General features: G+C 35.2%; 1 protein-coding gene across 5 annotated transcripts in view; it reads right to left on the reverse strand.

Annotated features, from left to right (window-relative positions):
• The window catches only part of BTBD7 (BTB domain containing 7), a 126,154-nt gene that overhangs the window by 98,129 nt on the left and 8,217 nt on the right, over window positions 1-19,808 (reverse strand). The window lies entirely within an intron of this gene.

Here is a 19,808-nt window from a genome sequence, read left to right on the forward strand (position 1 = left end):
CAAAGTACAGCATCCCTTTATGTTCAAAACCCTAGAAAAACTAGGGATAACAGGAACTTACCTCAACATTGTAAAAGCTATCTATGCTAAGCCTCAGGCTAGCATCATTCTAAATGGAGAAAAATTGAAGGCATTCCCTCTAAAATCTGGAACAAGACAGGGATGCCCTCTCGCATCACTTTTATTCAATATAGTTCTCGAAATATAGCCAGAGCAATTAGACAGATGAAAGAAATTAAAGGCATAAAGATAAGAAAAGAAGAACTCAAATTATCACTATTTGCGGGTGGCATGATTCTATACCTAGAAGACCCAAAAGGGTCTACAAAGAAACTACTAGAGCTAATAAACAAATTCAGCAAAAGTGGCAGGATATAAAATCAACACGCATAAATCAAAGCCATTCCTGTATATCAGGGACAAATCTTCTGAAATGGAAATGAGGAAAACCACCCCATCCACAATATCCTCAAAAAAAATAAAATATTTGCGAATTAACCTAACAAAAGAGGTGAAAAATTTATACAATGAAAACTACAGAACCCTAAAGAGAGAAAAAGAAGATCTTAGAAGATGGAAAAATATTCCCTGTTCATGGATAGGCAGAACTAACATCATCAAAATGGGGACATTACCAAAAGTTCTTTATAGGTTTAATGCAACGCCAATCAAAATCCCAATGGCATTTCTTGTAGAAATAGATAAAGCAATCATGAAATTCATATGGAAAAATAAAAGACCCAGAATAGCAAAAGCAATTCTAAGCAGGAAGAGTGAATCAGGCGGTATAGCGATACCAGACTTCAAAGTATACTACAGAGCAATAGTAACAAAAACAGCATGGTACTGGTACTAAAACAGGCGGGTGGACCAATGGTACAGAATAGAGGACACAGAGACCAATCCACAAAATTACAATTATCTTATATTTGACAAAGGGGCTAAAAGCATGCAATGGAGAAAGGATAGCATCTTCAACAAATGGTGATGGGAAAACTGGAAATCCATATGCAACAAAATAAATCTGAATCCCTTTCTCTCGCCATGCACAAAAGTTAACTCAAAATGGATCAAGGAGCTTGATTTCAAAACAGACTCTGCGTCTGATAGAAGAAAATGTTGGCTCCAGTCTACATATTGTGGGGTCGGGCTCCAAATTCCTTAATAGGACACCCATAGCACAAGAGTTAAAAACAAGAATCAACAAATGGGACTTACTCAAACTAAAAAGTTTTTTTCTCAGCAAGAGAAACAATAAGAGAGTAAATAGGGAGCCTACATCCTGGGAACAAATTTTTACTCCTCACACTTCAGATAGAGCCCTAATATCCAGAGTATATAAAGAACTCAAAAAATTAAACAATAAGATAACAAATAACCCAATCAACAAATGGGCCAAGGATCTGAACAGACACTTCTCAGAGGAGGACATACAATCAATCATCAAGTACATGAAAAAATGGTCACCATCTCTAGCAGTTAAGAGAAATGCAAGTCAAAACCACCCTAAGATACCATCTCACTCCAGTAAGATTGGCATCCATTATGAAGTCAAACAACAAGTGCTGGCGAGGATGTGGGGAAAAGGGTACACCTGTGCATTGCTGGTGGGACTGCAAATTAGTGCGGCCAATTTGGAAAGCAGTATGGAGATTCCTGGGAAAGATGGGAATGGAACCACCATTTGACCCAGCTATTCCCCTTCTGGGACTATTCCCTAAAGACCTTAAAAGAGTATACTATAGGGATACTGCTACATCGATGTTCATAGCAGCACAATTCACAATAGCTAGACTGTGGAACCAACCTAGATGCCCTTCAATAGATGAATGGATTAAAAAATGTGGCATTTATACACAATGGAGTATTACTCGGCACTAAAAAATGACAAAATCATGGCATTTGCAGGGAAATGGATGGCATTAGAGCAGATTATGCTAAGTGAAGCTAGCCAATCCCTAAAAAACAAAAGCCAAATGTCTTCTTTGATATAAGGAGAGCAACTAAGAACAGAGCAGGGAGGAATAGCTTGAGAAAAAGATTACATTAAACAGGGACGAGAGGTGGGAGGGAAAGGGAGAGAGAAGGGAAATTGCATGGAAATGGAAGGAGACCCTCATTGTTATACAAAATTACATATAAGAGGAAGTGAGGGGAACGGGAAAAACCAAGGGAGAGAAATGAATTACAGTAGATGGGGTAGAGAGAGAAGATAGGAGGGGAGGGGAGGGGGGATAGTAAAGGATAGGAAGGGCAGCAGAATACAACAGACACTAGTATGGCACTATGTAAAAACATGGATGTGTAACCAATGTGATTCTGCAATCTGTATATGGGGTAAAAATGGGAGTTCATAACCCACTTGAATCAAATGTATGAAATATGATATGTCAAGAGCTTTGTAATGTTTTGAACAACCAATAATAAAAAAAAATATAGGCTTATTAAAAGTAGAAGAACCTTTACAGATTTCCATCACTCTATACAGTGCATGTCACTGATACATGAAAAGGGCCCAATAATGTTGAAGGGATTTATATAGGAGCTGATCTGGTCTTTGCAAAAGAAGTGTAAACAGGATCAAAACAAATTCATTTTATCGAAGCAGCTAGAAACTATTTTAATTTAATTTAATCTATTTTAATTGGTCTCTCACTTATCTATAATGCTGAAAAGCACAAGGAAAGATGATCTGATTCATGCCTCTGTCATAAATCTACTTGATGCCTAATCCATGTTTCTCTGGAAAATGAAGTTCTCTAAGATCCCTCGCTGGAAAATGAAGTTCTCTAAGATCCCTCGGTTGCCCATTCCCATTCCTCACTCAATGCTGAGAAATTCTTCCCTAAATAAGGGACATGTTTCCCCTATAGCAGTGAAGGAGAAAAACCTTTGAGTGATTGCAGAAATTAAATAAGGCTTCGGTTTTTCCTGTTTAGATAAAACCCTTTAATCTTTTTTTTTTTTTTTAAAGAGAGAGTGAGAGAGGAAAGAGAGTGAGAGAGAGAGAGAGAGAATTTTTAATATTTATTTTTTAGTCCTCGGCGGACACAACATCTTTGTTTGTATGTGGTACTGAGGATCGAACCCGGGCCGCACGCATACCAGGCGAGCGCGCTACCGCCTGAGCCACATCCCCAGCCCTTAATCTTTCTTTATATGATAAATATTTTTTAATTTAAATGTTTTTGTCCTTGTTACTAGAATTCAATTTTCTTTTCAGAAATGATATCCCAAACTGAATACATACTTAAATAGATGTATAATATTCTCCTTATAAAAAAAGAATAAAGGGCCCCTTAAGAAGTAGAAACCTTTGGAACCAGGCATGTTCTAAGATTCACTTTTTTTTTTCTTTATCAAATTAAAGTAGCTATTGAAAGCATTCCAACAAAGAAAAGCCCAGGACAGGATAGATTCTCAGCTGAGTTCTACCAGACCTTTGTGGGGGTTTTTCTAATATAACCTATTATTTGAAACAGCTGTCCCAATGATGTCTTTTTCCCCTATTAAAATGCACTTTTAAAAGAAGATTAAAGTACATCACACTAATACTAATCTATGCAACAGTCTTTTAGGTGTAACTGTAAGAATTTTCAAGCTAAAAAAAATGAGGTAAAGAACACTGAGACATGAGATGAACATGGTTTAGAATTTTGGTTCTAGTGAGGAGTTAATTTAATTTTGGGAGTAGGAGGTATGTTTGATTGACTTTTCTAAAATAAAATTATATATTGTTAGTGTTCTCTTAGTATTTCTAGTTATAATTTTTTAAAAAAATGTTTTGTGGTGGTGTTGATGGAAAGTAAAGCCTCACCACATGCTAACCAAGCATTCTAACCCAGTTATGGAAAAAAATATCTGCTATAAACATAATAAGCATGGTCTAAAGTTCATTCTCTCAGCTTTTTAAAATTATTTGAAAAAGAAAATCTTCAAAGAGTTATAACCTAGGAATAGTCACTAAGGAAGTCTTATAGATAATATTTCTTAAAGAGGGTAAGAAAACCCAAATCAATAAAAGAATCATTAAAAGAAATATTCAATTATTAGAGTTCTAAAATGATGTTTTTAAAGTAATTAAAAGCAGTAGTGTACATTAATTGTACCAAATAATGAGTTTCACTGTGAGATTTCCATATACGCATATAACATGCTTTGATCACATCTTCCCTATTATCTCCTGTAACCCCTTCACCCTAACCCTGGTCTTCTTCATCTTTCCTGATAGTTCCCCTATTACTTTCACATTGTCATCCCCTCTTCCTAGATTCCACATGAGAAAACATCAACACTTGTCTTTCTGAGACTGACTGACTTCCTTGAATATGATGGTCTCTAGTTCCATCCTGGAGATGACATAATTTTCTGCAAATGACATAATCTTTCTTTTTGGGTGAATACTATTATTCCATTGTGTATCACATTTTCTATATCCATTCATCCATCAATGAGCATCTAGGCTGATTCCATAACTTACGGTGTTGCCATAAACATGGATACGCAGGTTATCTCTTTTATGTGCCCACTTTGATTCCTTCAGGTAAATAACCAGGAGTGGTATATGTTTTTTCTCATTCATGAAAATTAAATCTATATTAAATACTAAACTTGAAAACTACTGTGTAATCAGATGTATATTAAGATTTAATTTAATTAGTATGTCAATATTTACGGTTACCCTTAAGGAAATGTTTTTGCCTTCTATTAACAGAGTTTGAAAAGTTGGGATTTGTTCTGAGTCTTAAGAAAATTTTAAAGGTTACAGGAACATATCACAATATACAAAGAGCATATCTGCTAAATGTTCTCTTCTCCATCTACCCCAAAATCTTAATTTTTTCCTAACCTCATTTAGAAGAATAATACGTTTGTTGTTTAAAGAGAAAGGTAATTCCCTAATATCTACTCTCCCCACAAAGATAACTTGAACAATCTAATTTCAATTTTTCTAGGGTTTTAACATAACTTTAAACAAAATATAACAAGAGTTTTGTAAAAAATTACTTTCATAGCATATCAGCATTGTAGGAATACTGCCACATAAAAAATTTTACTTTGCCTTTAAAAATCCTAAGGCATGAACCTGTAATCTCAACACTCAGGAGGCTGAGGTAGAAGAATCACCTGAGCTCAGGAATTCAAGACCAGCCTGGGCAATATGGTGAGCCCCTCTTTCAAAACTATGGGCTGGAATTGTGGCTCAGTGGTACATTGCTTGCCTAGCATGAGTGAGCATGATTTTGAGTCTCAGCACCACATATAAATAAACAAAGCCCACTGACAATTAAAAAAATATTTTAAAAAAAGATGTCTACATAGAACTGCATTATGTATATATGCCATAATTTACACAACCAAATCTATAGAGGTTCACCTCCATGTTTTCAATATTATAAACGGTGTTACAATGCTGTTACATTTTTACCCATTCCATCTCATTAGAATAAATTTCAAAAAGTATGATTATTAGATTAAAAGATATATATTTCTAGTTCTGAGATGCGCTGTCAGAAAAGGTGCAATTTATACTTATGGCACCTTTCATGAAAATGTACAAAATGCTGGGTGTTACTAACTTCTGCAATCTGATAGATGAGAAATGATGCCATTGTTATTTTAATTATTAATTATTAGGGAAACTGAATTTCAATATATTTATTAGTCCCTTTTCTAATATTTATCTTTTAGGTGTAGATGAACACAACACAATGCCTTTATTTATTTATTTATTTATTTATTTATTTTTAATGTGGTGCTGAGGATTGAACCTGGGGTCCCACCCATTCTAGGCGAGCGCTCTACCACTGAGCCACAATCCCAGCCCCAGTCCCTTTATTGCTTTATAATTTTTGCCCATTTTTTTCCCTATTCGGCTGTTCTTTTAATTGATTTGCAACACTTTCTATATTAATGTGAAAATATAAAGAGACTACTCAAATTAACTTGTTAAAACTTCATGGCTTTTGTCATAAATGTTTAGGTTTCTTTCTTTTCTTTCTTTTTTTTTTTTTTGGTGGTGCTAGGGTTTGAACCCAGGGCCTTGTGTATGCAAGGCAAGTAACTCTACCAACTGAGCTATATACCCAGCCCAGATTTTTTTTTTTTTTTTTTACATAGTCAATATTGTCAGTCTTCTCCTTTTCAACTTCTGGCTTTCACATTTCTTGCTGTAAACGTTTTTGTTAAAAAACAAATTTATATGTAAGGAGTTGGGACAATATTTGATAAAATTCTTTCAATTTGTGTTATAATCTCTAAATTAGACTATGAGGGTAAACACTTTAATCAGGACAGAAAGCTCAAACTAGAGTTTATAGTACAATTATTATTGCTTAGGTAATTCAGTGTATCATTTCAAATATTTTTATTAAATCCTAAATATAACTATAACTCAATTACCTGTTTCTGGGAAATTAGATGGATAGATTTCCTAAATACCTGAAGGATGCTTTGAGTAGCATCCTTCACACACAGAAATGCACAGTGTTCAGTCTGTCCTCCACTTCAACTTCCTGAGTCCTCTGAGCCCTTTGTCCTGCTATTTGTACAACAGGTATTTCTCTTCAGTCATCAATAGGCCTGACCTCTAGAGTACTACCTAAACCATTTCTAAACTGCCTTTCCTAAGCTTTTGTTAATGCCTTTCTGTTTTCGACTACAAACTAGAAAACACATAAGGACTGACAAGGGTCAGATGAAAAAACATTATGCCAAAATAAGGAAATCTCTATCCTCAAGTAGTGGTAAAGTGAAAGCTTTGTCATAACTATACCTCAGAAATTCAAGTATACTTATTTCTTTATTTTATTACTATTTTTTTTTTTTTTTTGGTACCCGAGATTGAACCAGGAGCATTTAAACCACTGAGGCACATCCCCTGCCCTTATTATTGTAAGACAGGGCTTTGCTCAATTGCTGAAGCTGGCCTCAAATTTGCAATCTTCCTGTCTCAGCCTCCCTAGTTGCTGGGATTATAGGCGTGTGCCACTGTGCATGGCACGATTCATGTTATTTTAACCTGATTGTTTTAAAAGTTTACTTACTCATAACTTTGCAGATGTTCATGTAAGCTGAGGCTGCCAGAAGCTTAGCAGATAAGTGAATGGTATTAAAGGTTGTAGAGCCTCAACTTCTAAAAGATGGACAACACTGCAGATGAGAGCTTGCCTATGCCACAAACTCTTAAATGCTAATGAGGTTTTCAAATAATAATAAATTTTAATGAAAATAAATAATAATAAATAATCTCTCAAATAACAGCCTTGTATTTTTCACATTTTTTAAAATATGTCAAATTTTAACTCAAGTATTAGCCAAAAATGTTTTATTTGGTTCCATTTTTTTTTTTTTTTAGTGAGAGAGGAGAGAGAGAGAATTTTTAATATTTATTTTTTAGTTCTCGGCGGATACAACATCTTTGTTGGTATGTGGTGCTGAGGATCGAACCCGGGCCGCACGCATGCCAGGCGAGCGCGCTACTTCCCCAGCCCTTGGCTCCATTCTTAATGTAAACACAAATAGTTTAACAGTTAAGCAATTTCAAGATAAAATTAAAAGACTATTAAATTTCCATGGAAAAATGTCATTTTTTTAAAAAAATATTTTCAGTTGTAGATGGACACAATATCTTTATTTTTATTTTTATGTGGTGTGCTGAGGATGGAACCCAATGCCTCACATGTGCAAAACAGGAGCTCTATCACTGAGCTACAGCCCCAGTCCCAAATGTCATTCTTAATATAGTCAACTATTAACTTTCCCGGGGAAAAAAAAAACTGAAGCAATATGAACAATTCCCTGAACTGCAAATATACATAAAATTTGGAATACACCTTTTTTTCCTAATAGATATGCTTCAAAAATTCTGTTATGTTTATCCATTACCTTCTAAACTCACCTTATCACTTTCCTCTTACCTTGCTCCACTTTAAACAATCTTCTCCCTGCTTTTCTTTTTTAAAACATGCCATGCATTTTCTCACCTCAGAGCTTTAGTAATTGCTACCCTTCCAACTGGAAAAGCCTTCGACCAAATAGCCAAACAGCTCATTCCTCTCCTCCTTCATGCCCAGTCACTGTTATCAGCAGTATTCCATGACAGAACCATAAAAAAAAAAAAAAAAAAAAAACCACAAGCCCTTAGCTCAGTGGTAGAGCACCTGTCTAACAAGTGTGAGGCCCTGAATTCCATCACCAGCTGGCAAAGATGCACTTTACACTGTCCTGCACCAGGAATATCTGACACATCTGTTTATTTTTGCAATGTATATACTTAAAACTTGCACAATCCCCTCTGTGTGTTTGATTTGATAAATTAACCACTCAAATTCCAAGGAGTGGCATCTTTGTTAGATTTTTAAAAATTATTTTAGTTGTAGATGAACACAATACCTTTATTTTATTTATTTTTATATGGTGCTAAGGATCAAACCCCAGTGTCTTGCACATGTGAGGAAAGTACTGTACCACTGAGCCACAACCCTGGCCCCTCTTTGTTGATTTTTTTTTTACCTTTGTTTTATTTATTTATTTATTTTATGTGGCACTGAGGATCGAACCCAGGGCCTTAGGCGCGCTAGGCGAGCACTCTACCGCTAAGCTACAACCCCAGCCCCCCTTTGTTGATTCTTAAGGAACCAAAAGTCATTCTCTTGTGCTAATGTAAGATGTGACTCTCAGAGAATAGCTCTCCATGTATTCCTGATTACATTTTCTCTTAAGAGAAATATGGATTTAATCAGTTGGTAACAAACCTCTGAAAACCTAAGACAAACAAGCTGTTATTAAATTTTTTTTTCTAGCTCACATGACCTCAGTTATTCTCAACTTCTAAGTTTACTTATTAATCTTCTTTAAAATCACAGAAAAAAACTGTTTCCACAATTCAGTACTTTTTATTATGTTCATGGAGCCTCATAACATAATCACCTCCAAAAAGGTCCATAACCATTAGCAGTTACTCCCAACTTTCCCTTAATTCCCTAACTGTAGAAAAACTACTAATCAAATTTCTACCTCTATATATTTTGAACACTGGCATAAATGGAATTATATTACACATGGTCTTTTGTGACTAGTTTCTTTCATTTAAATATAATGTTTAAGGTTCATCCAAAATGGAACATGTATGAGCATTTCATTTCTATTTTATCTGTTGTATAATATTCCAGTGTATGGATGTACCACATTTATTTTTATTCATTCATCCATGTATTGATAGATTATATTTGAATTGTTTCCACTTTTGTCATTATGAATAATGCTGTTATAAACATTTTTGTACAAACTGTATGGACATGTTTCATGTCTTTTGAGTATATAACTAGGAGTGAAACTAACATGTATCACATGTATCTTTGATTATTTTCTTTTTTTGACCATTCTGACCAATCAATCATTTATTCCATCATTCTTACTATTCATATGGAGACTGAGGAAGAAATTTTAGCCACTTTCACAGTGTTATACCGATCCAAAATTTTAGGTGTGGGATAAAATGATTGAGTAAAATTCCTGAGTCAACCCATAGCCCTGTTATTCAGTGTGATGTCACCATGTACCCACAGAACTCTGAATACATATGAAAGATTAACTGAAGGACACTTGATGTGGTTCCTACTGCCCAGCAGCTGAATATCTCTCAGGACTTGACTGAATAACCTGTATTTTATGTAAAAGATGCCCCAGCACTATTGAAATGGTGGGACTATTTTCTCTCACACACACATCTGGGAACAAAATGAAAACATATGGCATTTCTTACTACAAATAATTGAGAAGGAGGACCTACAAGCTGTCTATGTACTTTTCTGGAAGAGATTATGATTGTAAAAACATCAAAAAAGGAATTGCTGGAGAAAATAGAAGGTGAAAAAAAATAACATCCAAAAGCATAATATTACTAATACCCAATAATTAAAGTTTGACAAACGAGGCCAATCTTATATAAGGATTTTTTTTTATCTAAGCTAGGAAATCTTCAGTATACTAATTAAATCTCTCAAGCCAAGATTAGATAGTGACAAATAATAAACCAATAACTAACACTCCTATAGTGCTTCATATGGGTTGCGCACATATCTGCATGCACGCTCCAATAACAGTAGCAGCAAAGTACCATCCAATCTCCTTTTACTCATGATTTAAACTGAGGAAGAAGTAATTACATAAGAATGACATGTTCACCCAGCTAGAAAGTGGTGGGACATGAGTAGAACAAAGGCCATGTGGGTGCAGGATACATACTATGAAATCCCTCACAAATCTGCACTTCCATAAAAAAACTGTGAAAATGGGTATGTTGGGATTATTTTGCTGAAAGATTTCTATTTTCACTGTCCAACTTTCATATCGACAGTCTTTGATGAACAATTTCTATGTAAGTAGCACTATTTCAGATACTGCAGTTTCAAAGCCAAATCTACCCTTAAGAAATCAGACAAAGCTTGGTAGGAATTCAGCAATATAATTCATGTACAGAGGTGTACTGGTGAATATGTTGATAATTAAGCAGAAGTCCTTTCTACCTCCTACCTGTCCCCACAAAATGGAATGAGAATGTGGAAGTATCTGAAGCTATTTCCTAGAAGATTCCTGTTTACAATGGTCCAAAATTGACATCAACAGGCTTGGTAAACAATTTTAATCTAACCAGCATGCCTGGCATACTGAAGATCCAAAGACAAATACAACTGCACCCTTAGGAAATCTGTAGTTCCAGGTGCTTGGGAGTCTGAGACTAGAAGGTCACAATATTGAGGTCCACGTGGAAAACTCAGTGAGACTGTATCATATGTGGGAAGCTGAGCCAGGAGCCAGCTTCTTGGGAATCACTGCCTTTTTGTTTATTTTCTGTTCTTTCTTTTCCTTTCTCCACCATAAACTATACAAGGGCGGATTTGGGTTTTTTTTTTTTTTCACTGTTTTATCTCCAGAGCCAGAACTTTGTGTGGTGCATATAATAAGTGCACAATATACTTTGCTGAATACATGACTAGATTAGTAAAATTTTTTTCCTTTCTCTGAACACAACTAATTAGCAGAGATAAAGGGATATTTCATATTCAGGATGGTAAAAGGATCATAATTTTGCTGTGGAAAATTTAGAAATTGTCTATATAGATAATTCAGATTTGATCAAATTCATAAGTAAGCTTTAATTTTTATATTGCATTAGATCTTAAAATCTGATTTAACTATTTTTGAATTTCCTTTTATAGCTGTTCCACTTTTTTCCAGTCTCCTGCTCATTTACCTCCCTCAGCAGATAACTTCATTTCCTACTTCACTGATAAGACTGAAGTCAAGCCCAGTGCAGAGGCGCATGCCTGTAATCCCAGTGGCTTGGGAGACGGAGGCCGTAAGCAACTCAGACTGAAGTCAAACAAGTATTCTTTCTACCTCAATATCTTCGAATATTGTTACAGTCTTCTCCTTCCTTTTACCAACTATTTCTTAAAAGTAATATATATATATTCTGGTATTCACTTCTCAATATCCTACATCTTAATCCCTTTTAAATGAAGCTGGAGATGTTAATTTGCAAACCTTTCCCTAATGAAACTTTCCAAACTGAATGTTTCTCCCCAGTTTTTCCTTCTTTGAAGTCTTCATGACATTAAGAATTATCACTTTTCTCTAAACAGTTACTTCCCTCAGGACATAATATGTTATGGTTTTTCCATTTATGACTCCTTTTCCTTTCATACCAAAACACAGGCTGCCCCAATGCTCTGTTCTTGGTGTGGTCTTTTCTATTTCTCTCTACTCTTTCCTGAGAATCAACATTATTGGTATTACTAACACAAGAATAAATACTGAAGCCAGGAGTAAGTTCAGTGATAGAATGCTTGCCACAACCTTGTGTTTGATCCCCTGCATTGAAAAAAAAAAATTAGTTGAAAATATACAATTCCAGCCTCATCTCTTCTCCCAATCTCCAATCTTAAATCTCCAGTTGGATATTAATCTCTGATGTATTACCAAAAGTTCAAATTCAGCATACCAAAAGTTTAAAGGATAATTTTTTAAAGCACCTGATACACACTAGGCTTTCTATGAATGTGTGAAAGATAAAGGTAGAAAAGGAAACTCAATCATTTCTCCCTATATAAACATCTCGTTTTTGCTGAAGACACCCTGGGCAATCAGAGTCAAAACTCTCTCCTCTACAACAACCTGGTTCACCAATCCCAATGCAAACAACTTAGATCAAGTATTCATTAATCATTTCAATATTACAATAAATAAATAAATAAAACAAAACAAACTTGGTCTCTGCTCCCACACTAATTCATCTAGTACACCACCCTCAAATTAGTTCTCCTAAAATAACTGATCGTAAAAATTTGACTTTGTGTCATAAGAAAGAATTATTCTGTGAAAGGCTCTTCAAAAATTTAATCAAAACTATGTCTCTTAGGTGGGTGCAGTCCTAGTTACATCAGAGGCTTAGAAAGGAGGATTGCTTGCCAAGGAGTTCTGAGCCAATGTGGGCAACCACCCTCTCAAAAGATCCTACAAACAAAACAAACAAGGCGGGCATGGTGGCACATGCTTGTAATCCCATGGCTTAGGAGGCTGAGGCAGGAGAAATTCAAAGCCAACCTCAGCAACTCAGCAAGGCCCTCAGCAACTCAGTGAAACCCTGTTACAAAAATAAAAATAAAAAAGGGCTGGGGGATAGGGCTCAGTGGTTAAGTGCTCCTGGGTTCAATCCCCAGTATCTAAAAAACAAACAAACAAAAACCACCACTCTTTCTGCTCTCAAATAAGGGTTTTGTTTTGAATATTTATTTTTTTAGTTTTTTAGGTGGACATAATATCCTTATTTTATTTTTATGTGGTGCTGAGGATCGAACCCAGTGCCCCATGCATGCCAGGTGAGCGTGCTACCACTTGAGCCACATCCCCAGCCCGAGAGTTTTTTTTTTTAATTCATCTAAATATTTTCTGAATGCCTATTATATGCTATGCAAAAGGGGGCATAAACAGGATAGGCCTAATTTTTGTTTTAAAAAGTGTTTAAAATCTAGTGGGGCAAATCAATAAACAGGTGATTACAAGGTAGAGGAAATGTAGATCGGTACAGATGAAGAACTCTAGAGCCAAACTGCCTGGTTTGGATCTGGCTCAGCCATTTCTAAATTGTATGATCTTGGGAAAATATTTTAGTTTCTTTGTGGCTGATAATAAAAATGCTCACTTTATAGGGATTTTGAGAAAGTGACATACCTAAGATCAATAATAATAAATTTGAACTTTTCCCCTTTCTTGGTGAAGGAATGCCAAAACAATGTGCCAAACAGAAGAGGAATCTATGTGAGGACCCGAGGACAGAACAAAACCTGGTTCACTAAGGAAATAAAAGAATTCCATATAGAGTGCAGTATGCAGGGAATAGAGCAGTACTAAGATATGAGTTATGTGTTTCATGAGAAGGATTCTAGAGTTTGTTTTGTTTTTTAAAAAATTAATACTATTGCTTGAATTAAGTGGCAATCTTTTTGTTATTTAAAAATTAATAATGCTGGGGGCATAAGTTAGTGGTAGCCTGACTGACCAGCATGCATGAGGCACTGGAATTTATCTTCAACATGGCCACAAGAAAAAAAGAATTAATAAGCACATAGACATAAAGAACACATGCAAAATATAGCAGAGATCTTGGTTCAGTCCCTCAAAATCTAAAATCTGAACGGCATTAAGACATTTGCATAATTTTGTAAAGTTGATGGACAAAAACGAAATGTTTGGGTACCTGTGTTCCATTTGCCATATCAAATGTTTTTACGCAGATTACCTTATTTAGTCAAATGAAGACCTAATAGAGAGTAATACTACTCCCTTTACAAATGTGGAAACTAAGGCACATAGAGTAGCATAAACTGTGCCTTAGTAAAGTAAAAAGCCAACAAATAAGTACATGTTTATAACCATATGTAACAAATCTTTTCATAATCATCCAAAATATATAACAAATTTCTAAATGTATATTCTAATTCCCTTTTTCCTTGTTTTAAAAATAAGTTTATTGTTTTAAAAATTACTATGAAATTTATTTGATTAAACATGATGAAGTACACTAAGCTTGTAAATGTTAACTCCTTTCCCATCCTTCCACTCTTGTCAGACATTATTGCTGAAGCATGTGACAGAACTATGACTATAATTAGGCTATAATGAGACTTCTCTATCATTAGCTATTACTAACATTTGTTACAAACTTATCTAGTTATGCCACAAAGCTCTTTGCCTACAAGAAAATTCTCATGTCTAGTCTCAAGCAAGCAAAAAGTATTTGGGGAAGGTTTAAGACAAGAATAATTAGGTCTTATGAAGCATATTATAGAATTCTTCTCTAAAGAATAATTCACAAGGAATGTTAGTTAAAATAGACCTAAATATGGTTCAAAACATGGGAGAAAAAGACATACTATCCAATGTATACATGAATCAAAACATCACATTGCACCTCATAAATATGTACATTATGTCAATCAAAAATTTTATCTAGGGCTGGGGTTATAGTTCAGTGGTACAGTGTGTGCCTAGGATGTGTGAGGCACTGGGTTCAATCTTCAGCATCACATAAAAACAAAATAAATAAAAGTATTGTGTCCATCTACAGCTAAAGAAAAATTATTTGCAACTTTTAAGATGACACATTATACTTAGAATACAAGAATTTGCCTAGCTGGGCGCAGAGGCTCACACCTGTAATTCAGTAGCTCAGGAAGCTGAGGCCTGAGATCATAAGTTCAAAAACAGCCTCAGCACTTCAGTGAGGCCCTAAGTCTAAATAAATTTAAGTACAAAATAAGGGCTGGGAATGTGGCTCCGTGATTAAGTGCCCCTGGGTTCAATACTGGTATCTGCCCCCCCCCAAAAAAAAAATCCTTAGAGGAAAATAGCACAATAATAGCACAATTCATTACCACTCCTTCCATAAGGGACAGTGGCCAGAGGCAGCTCAAATTTTTTTATCTAAGAGGAACTGTCTGGACAAAAATAAAGGGCAAGCAAAGAACAATGCATGTTTTAATTGATTTCTCCATTTCCACTTTAAAGACAATAACATACCTCATGCTCATTTTAAAATTCCTTACACAGTACTCTTTCATGTTATTATTTCAACCTAACAATGAACTTACTGATACCTATTATGCCAGACACTGTAGTACGTGCTATAGTTCAAAGAATACAGAGTCACGTGGAAGGATCAGACATACAAGCAAGTGACTATTATAGATTATAAGATGGCCCATAAGACAGGTCCAGAGTACCAACAGACTGAAACACAATTGGTAAAGGAATCACAATTAAATTTTGAAGAATAAAAGACACTATAACTTCCAGAAGATTTAATGGCAAACAATTCCAAAGAGCTGGCATGAATGGGGGCGGTGGGGGCGCTGGGGTTGTGGCTCAGCCGTAATGTGCTCGCCTAGTATGTGCAAGGCCCTGGGTTCGATTCTCAGCACCACATAAAAATAAGTAAACACAATACACTTATTGTATATTGTGTCCAACTACAACTAAATATATATATATGTGTGTGTGTGTGTGTGTGTGTTAAAAAAAAAGAACTGGCATAAACAATAAGAAATTTATCTGTCATGAGAAGTCTCGAGGTAGGGAAGACTCCAGACTCAACAGTATGTGACTCAATAACGTTATCAAAGAACCAGATTCCTTCTACCTCTCTGCCATCTTCAAGGAATGTCTGATTCCCTGTTTTCACAGCTGTCTGGAGCAAAAGGGGCCCTAAGCTGCCTTGTTCTTAAACAAGAAGGGAAACAAGTCTTTCCCCCAGAAATGGTGATTTTTTTTTTCCCTTCAAATTATTATGACAAATAACAGTTTACAGGGAAATGCCATGAGCTGATTTAATTGGCTTGGACTAGTCAAAATCAATCCCTGGAGTTGGTAATGAATCACCTTCTCCAAACCTTCTATGTGTGTGACCAAAAGCAGATTTCTATTAGGAAAACAGATACTAGACAGGCAGTAATAGAGTTGATGACAAAGAACAAAGCAAACTCCAAGCACTGGGATAAACATGAAAACCACAACACAGGGAAAAAGAAAGAGTTTGGTATGGCTCAAGTGATGGGAAAGCTAGGATTGGACACCGTTTACAAACTTTTGAGTTTGGACTTTATCCCACACACAACAGGAAGTTAAAAAAAAAAAAAAACCTGTTAATAGGGGGAGAGAGAGAGAGAGAGAATTTTTTAAAAAATATTTATTTTTCAGTTTTCGGTGGACACAACATCTTTATTTTATTTTTATGTGGTGCTGAGGATCGAACCCAGCGCCCCGTGCATGCCAGGCAAGCGCGTTACTGCTTGAGCCACATCCCCAGCCCCAAAGATAACAGGTTTTTAAAGTAGAGAAGTAACATGCTCTAACTGGGCTCTAGTAGCAATACAAAGAACATTCAGAGAGGGAGAGTAGGAGAACAAGTGGCAAAGACTCAGTTCAATAAATAGTCCAGACTAATAAGGTTAGGGTAGTGGAGAAGAAAAGGATGCAACAAAACAAAAACAAACAAACCAAAAAAAAAAAAAAAAAAAACAAGGTAGAAAATCTAAGACAGACCTTTCTATACCTATTTGTTTTTTTAACAGGTGAAATTAGGCTTCAGATAGCTTAAAGTGATTTGCTTAAGCTTCTAAAACCATAGAAAGTAGTAGAATCTGCATGGAGGTCTAATTCCCAGGTCAGTATTCTATTACATCACAATTATAGCTTAAAAATCCCAAGAATGATCAAGAAAGAAAATGGTTTTGAATCCTGCAGCTTAAAGGATTTCTCTATGTTAAAGTGATTCCTATTTATTCCACCCTTGACATAGTATTTTCTGGGCACAGTGACACATGCCTGCAATCTCAGCAGCTCGGGAGGCTGAAGCAGGAGGATTGCAGGTTCAAAGCCAGTCTCAGCAAAAGTGAGGTGCTAAAGCTACTAGTGAGACCCTGTCTCTAAATAAAATACAAAATAGGGCTGGGGATGTGGCTCAGTGGCTGAGAGACCCTGAGTTCAATCCCTAGTACCAAAAAACCCTAAAAAAACAAAACTAAACAAACCATCATCATGTGTCAAATTATGACATGGATTTAAAGATAATCTATAAAAGTTGGAGCATTATGTTTCTAAAGCTTCTATATAAATTGAGATAGTAAGAATATCTGATTCAGCTTGAAATGTCAAATTTATAGACTGAAATGTTTTAAAAATAAAAAAGAAAACTAAAACTTTCATTGAATGTTTGTTTAATGCTTTGAAAATAAATTAAGTACTGAATGTGTTTCATTAAAAATCTGGAGTCAGAAAGCATTAGAAAAATTTCTTCTAAATCATCTCCCTTTGAAATTTTGCATTCTGATAACTGACTGCTACTTGCATCAACTTAAGGAAAAACTCACTTTTAAGAAGGTATCTGTTTTAGGGGGCTACCACTTAGAGCTCAGTGATAGAGTACTTGCCTGGCATGTCTGAGGCACTGGGTTCAATCCTTAGCACCACATAAAAATAAATAATAAATACAATTATTATTGTGTCAATCAATCTACAACTTAATTTTTTTTTAAAAAAAGATACCTGTTTTAGAAAAAGTCACTTTGTGAAGTGACTATTTTTATGTAAAATGGACAAGTTTGACTTTGTTTTATTACCACTGTACCAAGAGTGGGTTAATAGGGAAGATGGTTTAAAATAAAAATAAGCATTTTTTCCACTAACAAAACATAAACTATACACTTTTTAGCTTTCTGGTCTTCTGCTTTTCGACTCAATTAATAATATCTTTGTGAGTACCAATGTGCCATAGTATACTAGATGAATACTATTATAAAAGTGAACTAGAGTTATTCACGCATACATCTGTGTGACTTTTTGATTAATGTCGGCAAGAAGATATCATTCTGCCAATGACACCAGAATTTTCTTATTCACCAAGCCAGAAGCTCTCTTTCAGCACTCACAATTGATTTTTTAAAACACTCAATGAGGGGCTGGGGATGTGGCTCAAGCGGTAGCATGCTCGCCTGGCATGCATGCAACCCGGGTTCGATCCTCAGCACCACAAACAAAGATGTTGTGTCCGCCGAAAACTAAAAAATAAATTAAAAAAAAAAAAACACTCAATGAAATTCAGAATGTAAGAAAAGTATCAACATAATAAATGCCATACATGGAATAACTCATGCTAATATCATCCTCAATGGCAAAAAATGGAAAAATTTCCCTCTATCTGGAACAAGCCAAAATGCCTATTTTCAACACTTCTAATCAACATAGTACTGCAAATCCAGGCTGAGCAACTGGGGAAGAAAAAAAATAAAAGGCATCTGAATTAGAAAGAAAGTAGTAAATTAATTCTGTTTATACAACACATGATTTTATATGTAAGATTTCACAAAAAATTGTTAGAAATAATAAACAAATTCAGCAAAGCTGAAGAATACAAAAATCAACAGGAAAAAAAAAAAAGTTGCATTCTTATACCCTGACAAGAACAATAAGAAAACAGTCCTATTTACAACAGCATTTTAAAAATAACAAAATAATAAACTTAATCAAGGAGATTAAAAACTCTTCTACTGAAAATCATAAAATGTCCCTGAAGGTACTTGTTCTAGCAGTACATGTCCTAAAATGAAAATGACGTAGAGGGTCAGTATGGCAGAAAGAAAAGGAAGAAAAGCAAGCTGGCAAAGTTAAAAACACATATAAAGCCAGGCACAGTGAACACCTATAATTCCAGTGGCTCAGGAGGCTGAGGCCAGAGGATGGAGAGTTCAAAGCCAGCATCAGCAACAGCAAGGTACTAACACAAGACCCTGTCTCTAAATAAAATACAAAAAAGGACTGGGGATGTGGCTCAATGGTCAAGTGCCCCTGAGTTCAATCCCAGATACCCCCCAAACAACCACACACACAAATAAATTGAACGACATCCAGTGTTCCTTCACTGGAAGATTTAATATCATTTAAATGTTAATACTACCCAGTGAAATCTACATATTTAATGCAATTCCTAACAAAATCCCAATAGCTTTTTTTTAATAATTAAAAAAACTATCCAATTATTCATACAGCATATCAAGGGATTCCCAAATAGCACAACAATCTTGAAAAAGAAGAGCAAAGTGGAGGTCTCACACTTTTATTGAAAAAAAATTATATATGTAACACCACAATAATTAAAAGTGTGGTTTTGGCATAAAGACAGACTTATAGATCAATGCAACAGAACAGAGATCCCAGAAATAAGCCCTTGCATTTATGGTCAAATGACTTTTGTTGTTGGGCTGAGGATATAGCTCATGCACAAGACCCTGGGTTTGATCCCAAGCACCATTAAAAAAAAAAAAAAAAAAGACTTTTTTTGTTATTCTTTCTTTTTTCTTCATTTGTTTTGTTTTGTTTAATGCTGGAGATTGAGCCAGGGCCTAGCACATGCTAGGCAAACGCTCTACAACTGAGCAACACCTCCAGCCTCTCAAAAGATTTTTCAATAAGGATGCCAAGACCATTCAATTGGAAAAGACTTAAAAAATAAAAATGTATACTATGAAATTCTTAAAAGACAACAAAAGGAAAAACTTCATGACATGACATTGGATTTGGCAATGATTTCTTGGATATGATACCAAAAGCATAAGCAACAAAAGAAAAACTAGGAAGTAGAACTTCACCAAGATTAAAAACTTTTGCACATGAAAGGATGGTGAAAAGGCAACTCATAGATTGGAAGAAAACATCTGCAAACCATATCTGATAATGGACTGATATTCAAA

This window comes from Spermophilus citellus (genome assembly GCF_964194105.1).
Source record: "Spermophilus citellus genome assembly, chromosome: 4".
Classification (NCBI taxonomy): domain Eukaryota; kingdom Metazoa; phylum Chordata; class Mammalia; order Rodentia; family Sciuridae; genus Spermophilus; species Spermophilus citellus.